This window comes from Brassica napus, chromosome C3 (genome assembly GCF_020379485.1).
Source record: "Brassica napus cultivar Da-Ae chromosome C3, Da-Ae, whole genome shotgun sequence".
Lineage (NCBI taxonomy): Eukaryota > Viridiplantae > Streptophyta > Magnoliopsida > Brassicales > Brassicaceae > Brassica > Brassica napus.
This window is the reverse complement of record NC_063446.1, coordinates 37,141,680-37,151,531: the sequence shown is the minus strand read 5'-3', so window position 1 is coordinate 37,151,531 and position 9,852 is coordinate 37,141,680. Positions and strand designations below refer to the sequence as shown.

The 9,852-nt window shown below is 35.4% G+C and overlaps 1 long non-coding RNA gene across 1 annotated transcript; it reads right to left on the bottom strand.

Annotated features, from left to right (window-relative positions):
* Positions 1-1,338: 1,338 nt before the first annotated feature.
* On the bottom strand, positions 1,339-9,852 carry LOC125584439. Its single transcript, XR_007321373.1, has 4 exons — positions 9,725-9,852; positions 9,573-9,630; positions 2,435-9,245; positions 1,339-2,332 (listed from the first exon to the last, which is right to left on the bottom strand). It is a non-coding gene; the product is annotated as an uncharacterized LOC125584439 (long non-coding RNA).

Sequence of the window (9,852 nt, the reverse complement as noted above, 5' to 3'; positions counted from 1 at the left end):
TTTGAAACATTTATTAGTTGGGTTGCATCCATACATAACATTATACTAAATTTGGACCCGCACTTTTAAAAGCGTGGGTTTGCATTTGTTTTACAGAAATATTTTCTGGTTGTTAATAATTTAATTAAGGTTATATAAATTTTAAGCTTAATTGTGTTAGATTATTATATTTTTTACATATATTATGCACTTTTTTTTAAATGAGGCTAAAGAATTGAATTTATAATGTAAACAATTTAATCAAACCTTAACAAATGAATTTCGGTAAATGTGAGAGGCTTATTGTAAAATTATAAAGTAATTAATATATTAAAGTATTATATAGTTGGTAGTGTCAAGTGTGTTAGGAATATAACTGATGATAGATAACTGAAATAGAATGGATAGTATTCATGTATACGTACGTTTAGATAGATATGTGTTATGCTTATAACGATTTATAAGCTTCTCAGCTTATGTGTGCAAATGAAATACAGTTAGTAGAGAAACGCCTAAGAAAATATACTGCAAGAATGATAACATAACGTTTCTACTGTTTTAACAAACCTTTTTAAATGAAAACATAAACTGTTGTCTGGAAAACACTTTGTTGAATAAAAACGAATTGTTTTTATTAAGAGTGAATTGCACCAAAATCCACAAAGAAGTAGGATATTAACCAAATACCTATAATTCAAAATTTATGGCCTGCACAGAGTTTACAGGGCAAGAGAAATTACATTATTGACCTCGAAGATTTAGGAGAAGTAGAGCTATAGGTTTCAGGCTATTAATATTTTTAAAATTTTAGTTATATTTTTTGCGAAAGTTTAACAGGGTCATCTTCTCTCTCCTAAAAGCTCCATGGTCTCTCCTCTCAAACTGAACTTTCCAATTTGCAGCTCCGGCGGCTTCCATATCGTCGAAGCTATGCTCTCCTTCTTGTATATCTATACCGGAGGCTTCTGTCAATATCCGTTTCGCTAACGTTTTGTTTCCTGGGACTGTGGGTTGCTAATATGTTTAGTTTTCGTGGGTGCATTTCAGAGTTTTCGTGGGTGCATTTCAGGGTTGTTCTTGTTGCAGATTTGGCCGTTTCCGTTTCGGCAAACGTAGCTCGTTAACCGGTTCTTTTGGTACCTGAGTTCCACCATCGCGATCTTGCTCATTCTTTGCTCTCGGGACGAATGGATTACGTCTCAGATCAGAGCTATCCTTGAAGCGTCCGTAGCTCCGAACCTTTGGAGAAATATAAAGAGGTCTAATGGGTGGATCCGTCACTGCCGCCGCTGGGACTCCGTTTGTCGTAGCAGCACAACGTGGCTTTCTGCTGGTTCTTTAGTAAGGAGTTTACTCATCTTTACTCCTTTTGGTGGTGCTTTTTAACTCTTATCTGTTCCAGATTATAGATTATTAATTGCATGAGTATCTTAAATGTCTTAATTTGAATCTCCGATGTCCTTGTTGTGTTCTTTCTGTTTGATCTTGTATGGCTCCCAATGTCGGGCTTTGTCTCCCTGTTTTTGGGGCTTTGGTCGTGGAGGGTTGATCCCTGCCACTGTATGTATCTTTCTTTCAATATGAAATGAAGTTTAGTGTAAAAAAGGAGATTTTTCTCCTTACCGATGAGGTTTGATTTTCTTCATCTACATACGAAATATTGTGTATGGAGTAGAGAGAATAAAAGCTTTGTTCTGCGACTGTTGTGTATAAAAGGAAGTAAACGGGGACCTCAAGAAAAATAATGAACAAGAATGGCATTTCATGCCTAGCCCTGGAAGATTTCAGATTGAAAGTGATGATCGAGGAAACTGAGAGCTTCCAAGCAGTGGACGGAATTGTTAGGAAGTGTTATTCTCTCCGATACACAACACTGGTGGTCCTAACTACCGCCTACTAAGTTGGATTCTCGCTCCCTTAGTTTACAAAACACTGAGTAACCTTTAAACTCGGGACTTCTATCTTGCGAGTTGTGGAATGGGTATCACCAACCTCTTTATAAGAACTGCCTCCATTGACGTCTTTACTTCTGTCGCCAAAGAGAGAACCACCGCCGTCGGCTTCCTTAGATTACATAACAAGCAGATGGAAACACGAGCCAAGACGTTGATGATGAGGATGGGAATGCTGCGGCGTCTCATTGAAACATCTCATTAAACAGATCTTGTACCAGTTTAAAACTGTCCCCTAAATTATTCTCATGCTAAAATCAACATCTCAAATATCAAACAATCAGTCATGTCTAATAATAAACCAAAGGGAAAAACTAATGCAGAGTCTTACATTATGCAGAGTCTTACACTATGCAGAGATTCATCATGTCTGCCATCTCGTTCAAGAAATCTCTCATTCCCTGTAAACCAAAAATGATTCATCACCACATAGTTCATAAAGAAGACATGTCAAGAAACATTGCACTATCTTTTAGCAAAAAGAAAAAAAAAGAAGAATTTACGTTTTGGTCAGCCTTATCATCATCACTATTATAAGCTCCAACATCATACACGAACCTCTTGTTGGAGTCAGGCGAAACTATGTTCCCACAACAAATAGAAAAAGAAAACCTTAATCAGACACAAAAACGATACTTTTATAATAAAAAAGTACACAGATCAAGGAAATAACAAAAGATCTTCTGTACCCAATAATAAACTCCCATTTGTTTCCGTGATAAAATAATTTAAAAGACAAAGATGAAGAAAAAGAAAGTATAAGCCTCTTGGATAACCTGTAAATTTCTTCTTTGCTTCATCTACACAGTTTCTTCTACAAATTTAGACAGAAGATACATATGAGGAAGAGCTAGACAATCGATTAAGATGGGGGAGACGTAGAGTTAGCAGTAGATTCACGATTCACTGCTTCATGGAAACCAAAAGGGCTATTCATGTTTCTCAAAGGAAACTGAACCGATTGAGAGATGAAGATAACCAAAAATATAGGCTTGGCATCGAAGAGGATGATAATGTTTGATCGGTACGGCGGAAGAGACACCGGATTGGCCGGTATGTTTGATCGGCTCAGTGGAGGAGGCTCCATCAGTTCCGTTTGATTGCTTCGAGATAAAACCGCCGGAAACAGTGGAATTGCGGTTGAAATGCATTGCAAATTTCGATTGTGATAGTGTAGACTACCTTGAGCAAGATAGAGATATAAAAAAAAATCAGAGGGAGAGATGCGAAAAGAACCCATAAATGATGGATTCATTGCACATAGATGGAGTGGAGTCGATTGATCGACTTTCCGTTAAGAAGATGAATCGTCCAAGAACGAAGAGAAGAAACAGAGAAGACATCGTGGGAGAGAAAGCTTGTTACAGTTTCCAAAGGGTGGGCTAACTGGGCCTGAAAACTGAACAAAAAAATTAAAAAATTGAAGCCCAAAATACCTAATCCCATCGGTGACATGACGAAAACCAGCGATCCTATTGGTCGATTTTCTAGTCCGACGTGGAGGGTCTCCCTGATGAAGATATTCTCATTTTAGTTATTGTATGATTGTTACATAAATATTTTATGTATATTATTGATATTCATGAATGTTTATAATATTAATATGACATAGATAAGTTAAAAGATTTATATTGAATTGATTGTGAATTTAATTTAGGAAATGTTTTATTAATTTTTAAAAAGACATGGAAAACATAGAATTATGGGTAATATTATTACTTCATTAATTTTGAAAAAGATTTCAATGACATTAGGTTGTAAATATTGTACAAGTTTAAGAGTTAGTCTTAATTTGTACTTCTCTTTTAATAGATTAGATATAGTTATTAATCCAGTCACATGAAATTGTAATTATTAAGATGAAAAAAGAGTTATTTTTAAAAATTACTTCAACTTTAATAAAATAGATGACACCAACAATTACAAATAGTTAAACTACTTATAAAATATATTTGGAAAACACGTATTATAGTTTATCATCAAAATATATTTCAAGAAAATAATAGATAATTTACTAAATGTTCCTATTTAAAAAAAAAAGAGTTAAGATGATTTATAATTCGAACATATTAGAAAATCAAGATCACAATCAGGCATAACAAAGAAGGACCAGTAGTGAACTAAAATGCAAGATCAATTGCACAATCTTAACTACTCACAATGATTTAAAAATTTCAAGTTTCATCAACTGTGCCTGTAAGACTAGGAGACAAAAGGGATAGGATGTAACAATTATAGAATGTAACACAGTAATCATCAGCATATGAGAATTGTGAGCTTGTCATTTCACATGTTTAGAAATGGTCACAGAGGATTTAGAGTATTAAAACACAACCTAAACATTCAAGATTCAAGAAAACTATTACCACAAGCGGCAAGATTTTATCCTTCGTTAATCTCTAAATCCAACATACATACAAGCAACAAACAAAGTAACAATCTAAACACAACTAATGTTCTGATACCAGAGGATAAAATATACGTTTTCATGAATATTATCAATCAGTTTCTAGAATTCTACAGACACTTTTTTTTTTCCTTCGTTGATCTAGAAGTGACTTCCTAGAAATCAGTTACATTATAATACATACAAGAACCAAACTAATTTTGAAAAATAACTTTTTCTGATCAACATACAGAATACTAACGCAGTTTAGAAGGATCACTGAGAGTAGGAGAGGCATAACAAAAAACAGATACATTCAAAATTCAAAGAAACTACTCACACAATCTATAGGAGTTTCACCTGTTAATCTACAAAGAGACTCTAAAACATACCCAATTCATAAAAGAGAGACCTTAAAATACATAAAAGCACCAAACTAAAGAGATACTAACACCATTTTGAATTATCACTGAGGCTTAAGAGCATATCACAAAATAGAAATATTCATCAAGATTCAAAAACAGAACTACTACAACAACAGATGGAATCTCCCACCTATGTTGATCTGCCAGAGTCCAAGATACATAGATTTCAAAAAATGAGAGACCTTATAATACAGAAAAGCACCAAGATAAAGAGATTCTAACACGTTTAGAATGACCACTGAGGGTTAAACGCATGGCACAAATCAAAAACATTCAAGATTCAAAGAAACTACAACCACAGTTTGCAGGAGTCTCTCAACTTTAGGATGATCTACAAGAAAGTCTAACATACATCAATTTCATTAAAATAAAAGACCTTATCATACATACAAGCACCAAACTAAAGAGAACAGAGAGAGAGAGAGATTACACTTTAAACACAATATAATGTTCCAATATGAAAAAAGAATCTACTTTCTCATCAATGGATATGTTAACAATCAGTTTCTAGAATCTTATGAATGCTAGATCAATGAGAGAAACATTGTCAAAGATAATAACAGAGCTTTCCAATTCCTTTACATTTACGCATATATCACTTAACTTAGTTTGTATTCATATGTAACAATATCATTTTGTAAGATAAAAAGTGAAGAAAAGCATATACCTGGGTAAATCCTTGGCGTCAATGAAGATATGAACAGTTTGTGAAGAACGTACTTAAACAAATGTAATTAGTCTTCACTTCATATCAGTCTCTCCTGCTTGTGATTTTCATAATTGAATGTATCGACTAAGTAGCAAACAAGTTTGAAAAGCACATACCTGGTTAAAAAAATCTGATACACTTGAAATCATCTCTGAGTCTTCTGAAGCACATACAAAACCTGAGGAAATCATAACTAATTAGTCTTTAAGTTCAAAAAAAAGTTATCTTGTGAGTTATTACCCTGTAAGTAGTAACTATGACATAAGTCTTTGTATAGGGACTTCCTAAGCCGTACATAGTGAGGTGAGGAATCAATTTTTGGTTCATAGTGTCTTAAGACATGGTTTAAGCTGTTGGTCGTTTTTACCATCCAAACAAGCTAAAACTCGATTTGGTTTAGTCTCTATCTTGAAATTGGTTTAAGTTGTTGGTCGTTTTTACCATCCAACAAGCCAAAAACTTGGCGTGTAGTCTTTTTTCTAAAAGCTTTGACAAGGCTTAATTTTAGTAAGGAGTCTGTTTTTGCTCTTTGTTTTAAACTGATCTTTTTGTTTGTTCTTTGTCTAGTGATTTTTAAGCCTTGTGGTTGATGTGAAGAATTAGTTTTCGGGTGCATAGTCTCTGTCTCAAGACTTCATTAAGCCGCTGGTCATGGGGAGCAATATTGTCTAAGGTTTCTTTGTAAGCCGTTGGTTATAGTTGTCTAGACCTTCATAAGCCGTGGGTAGAAATATATTGTCTAGACTCTTCTAAAGCCTTTATGTGAAGCCGTGTGTACTGTATGTGATGAATAAATTTTCATCACAGTCTTTGACAAAAGACATTCTTGCAAGCCGTGGGTAAAGACTTTTTTTAAGCCTCTGTCTAAAGACTTTTAAAGCCGTTGGTAGTTAAAGGTCTTTGTGTAAAGCCGTGGGTGTATGTGATGAAGACGTTTTCAATCACAGTCTCTATCTGAAGACCTTTCTTGCAAGCCGTGGGTACAAATGTGATGAATAATTTTACAATCACATTCTTTTATGTCTGAAGACCTTTCTTGTAAGCCGCGGATACTAACGCAATGTACGTTTACAATCACAGTCTCTGTCTAAAGACTTGTTTTTCTTTATGCTGTTGGTACTAAATTTTGTCACACTTTTCATCCTCAAACATCCTTTGCATCATAGAGCTGTGGGTAAGCAAAGGATCTGGTTTAGATTTAGAGTGTTTGTCTACATTTTTTTAAGCCGTGAGTACTTGATGAATCCAACCTTTTATAAGCCGTGGGTTATAATCACAGTCTGTCTAAAAAGTTGTTTGGTAAGACTTTGGTTTTAAGTTTTGTCATACTTCGCATCACCGAACATCATTTTTTTCATAGAGTCGTGTGTAAGCAATGGATCCGGTTTCGATTCTCTCAAGTCTTATGTACCAATATTTGTCTAAACCAACTCATAAGCCGTAGGTAGTTTTGTAAGCCTTGGGTACTAGTGTGATGAAGACGTATTCAATCACAGTCTCTGCCTAAAGACCTTTTATGGCAAGCCGTGGGTACTAGTGTGATGAAGACGTTTTCAATCACAGTTGCAAGCAGTGTGTACTAGTGTGATGCAGACGTGTTCACTCAGTATTTGTCTAAAGACTTCCTTGCAAAGCCGTGGGTACACAAATGTGATGAATATGTTTTCAATCACAGTCTCTGTCTAAAGACCCTTTTTGCAAAGCCGTGGGTAATGAGCTGAAAACGTTTATAATCACAGTCTTTGTCTAAAGACCTTTTGCAAGCCATGTGGTACTAATTTTATGATTCACAGTCCTTGTCTCGGGACTTTCTTGCAAGCCGTGGGTACTCACGTAGTGAATACGTTTTTTCAATCACAACCTCTGTCTAAAGACTGGTTTTTTAAGCCTTGGGTAGCAAGATTAGTTTTCTGACTTGTGATTGTTATTTCCATTCAACAAGTTCAAAACCAATTCATATCCTTTGTGTTAATGAATCCTTCCAACGATCTTATAGCCTTAGACATAGTCATTTTCTGTCTAAAGACATTTTGTAAGCCGATGGTTGTTTTGTCTAAAGACATTTTGTAAGCCGATGGTTGTTTTTGTAAAGCCGTGGGTACTAAAGCATATTTCACTTTACCATCCCCCAAATGTCTCTTGCTTAGACATGCACTACCAACCAACTAATACTGTTTTAGAGCCATTGGGACGATCTCGTAGCCTTTGTCTAAATTTTTTTTTAAGCCATTGGTCTTTTCTAAGTCGTGGGTACTCTAATGTAATGAATACATTTTCATCAGTCTTTGTCAAAAGACATTCTTGCAAGCCGTGGGTAAAGACTTTTTTTTAAGCCTCTGTCTAAAGACTTTTTTTAGCCGTTGGTAGTTAAAGGTCTTTGTCTAAAGACCTTTTTGGAAAGCCGTGGGTACAAATGTGATGAAAACATATTCAGTCACAGTCTTTGACAAAAGACATTCTTGTGCAAGCGGTGTGTACTAATGTGATGAAGACGTTTTCAATCACAGTCTCTGTCTAAAGACTTCTTTTTTAAGCCGCTGGTACTAAAACCCCTTAGTAAAGCCGTGGGTAGCAAGATTTTCCAATCACATTTGAGTAACTTGTGATCGTCATTTCACGCAACGGGACTCGGGACAATTAGTTTTCATGACTTGTGATCGTTATTTCCATTCAACAAGTTCAAAACCAAATCTGATCCTTTGTGTTGATGAGTCCTTCCAACGATGTCATAGCCTTAGACATAGTCATTTTCTTTCAAAAGACTTTCTTGTAAGCAGTGGGTAAAGACTTTTTTTTTAAGCCTCTGTCTAAAGATTTCTTTTTAAGCCGTTGGTACTAAAAGGTCTTTACAAAGACCTTTTTTGGCAAGCCGTGGGTACTACTAATGTGATGAAAACATATTCCAATCACAATCTTTGTCAAAAGACTTTCTTGCACTCGGGACAATTAGTTTTCATGACTTGTGATCGTTATTTCCATTCAACAAGTTCAAAAACAATTCATATCCTTTGTGTTAATGAATTTTCATCACAGTCTTTGACAAAAGACATTCTTGCAAGCCGTGGGTAAAGACTCTTTTTAAGCCTCTGTCTAAAGACTTTTAAAGCCGTTGGTACTAAAAGGTCTTTGTCTAAAGACCCTTTTTGTCAAGCCGTGGGTACTAATGTGATGAATATGTTTTCAATCACAGTCTTTGTCAAAATACTTCTTTTTAAGCCGTTGGTACTAAACTTTTGACAGAGACTTTCTTGCAAGCCGTGGGTACAGATGTGATGAAGACGTTTTCAATCACAGTCTCTGTCTAAAGACTTCTTTTAATGTGATGAAGACGTTTTCAATCACAGTCTCTGTCTAAAGACTTCATTTTAAGCCGCTGGTACTAATATTTGGCACCCTTTATCCATCCCTCAATTTCATAGCCTTAGACATAGCCATTTTCTGTCTAGAGACTATTTTTAAGCGGACAGTTGTTTTTATAAAGCCGTGGGTACTAAAGTGTGTTTTTACTTTCCATCCCCCAAACATCTCCTTGCACTACCAACTAATAGTTTCTAGGGTCATGGTTTAAATTTCCTCTGGGTCTAAGCCTCACGCAATAGGGAGTCGGGACAATGTCTCCAAATAAGATTCTGGCAGAACACTATTAGATTAATGCCTGCCTTTGATCTTTTTGGAGTTTCATACAACTTAAAGAAAAGTAAGAGTCTGACAGTAGAAGAGAGAACTTATCTGTTTTATGTTGCTACTTCTTTAGCTGTTCAATCTGTCAATGATGGTTTCTCCACATCCACATTCTGTAAAACAAAAACAGAGAGAGAGAGAGATGCTAAAGTGATCAGCAATTCTCCAATATACAAGCAATCAGGCGCAAGAAAGAAACATATGTATATAAGCATCACTTTAAATAACCAATTTCAAGTCAAAGATACAGATAACATATCCATAACAAAACATTTAAGTAGCCCAGACCTAAAGCACGATCAAGAAATCAAAATATCATTGTTCTCATGTCAATTGCTAAAATACATACAATCATCTCCACGCAAACTTGTCAGATATGTTCGTCTTTGATTCTCAAAGATTAGAATAACAAAAACAATTTGCGTAGACAGAGACGTTACCTCAACGATTATTCCATACGGATTCAAGCGCTTTCCAGGATTAAGGAAACTTGAAACCCTAAAACAAAATCGCAAAACCCAATCGATCGCATCAACGGAACCCAACAAAACAGATTCACGATCAAGAGAAATCGAAGAGAAAGAGAACATACTATTTTAAGGATGTCGTGAACTTCTCTGCTTGTGAAAATCTTTGAAAAAGAATTATCTCCAGAAATTTCGAGAAATAAACTTTCGGGAGAAAACTCTAAGAAGTGACAGAACCGAGGAAACATCTCCC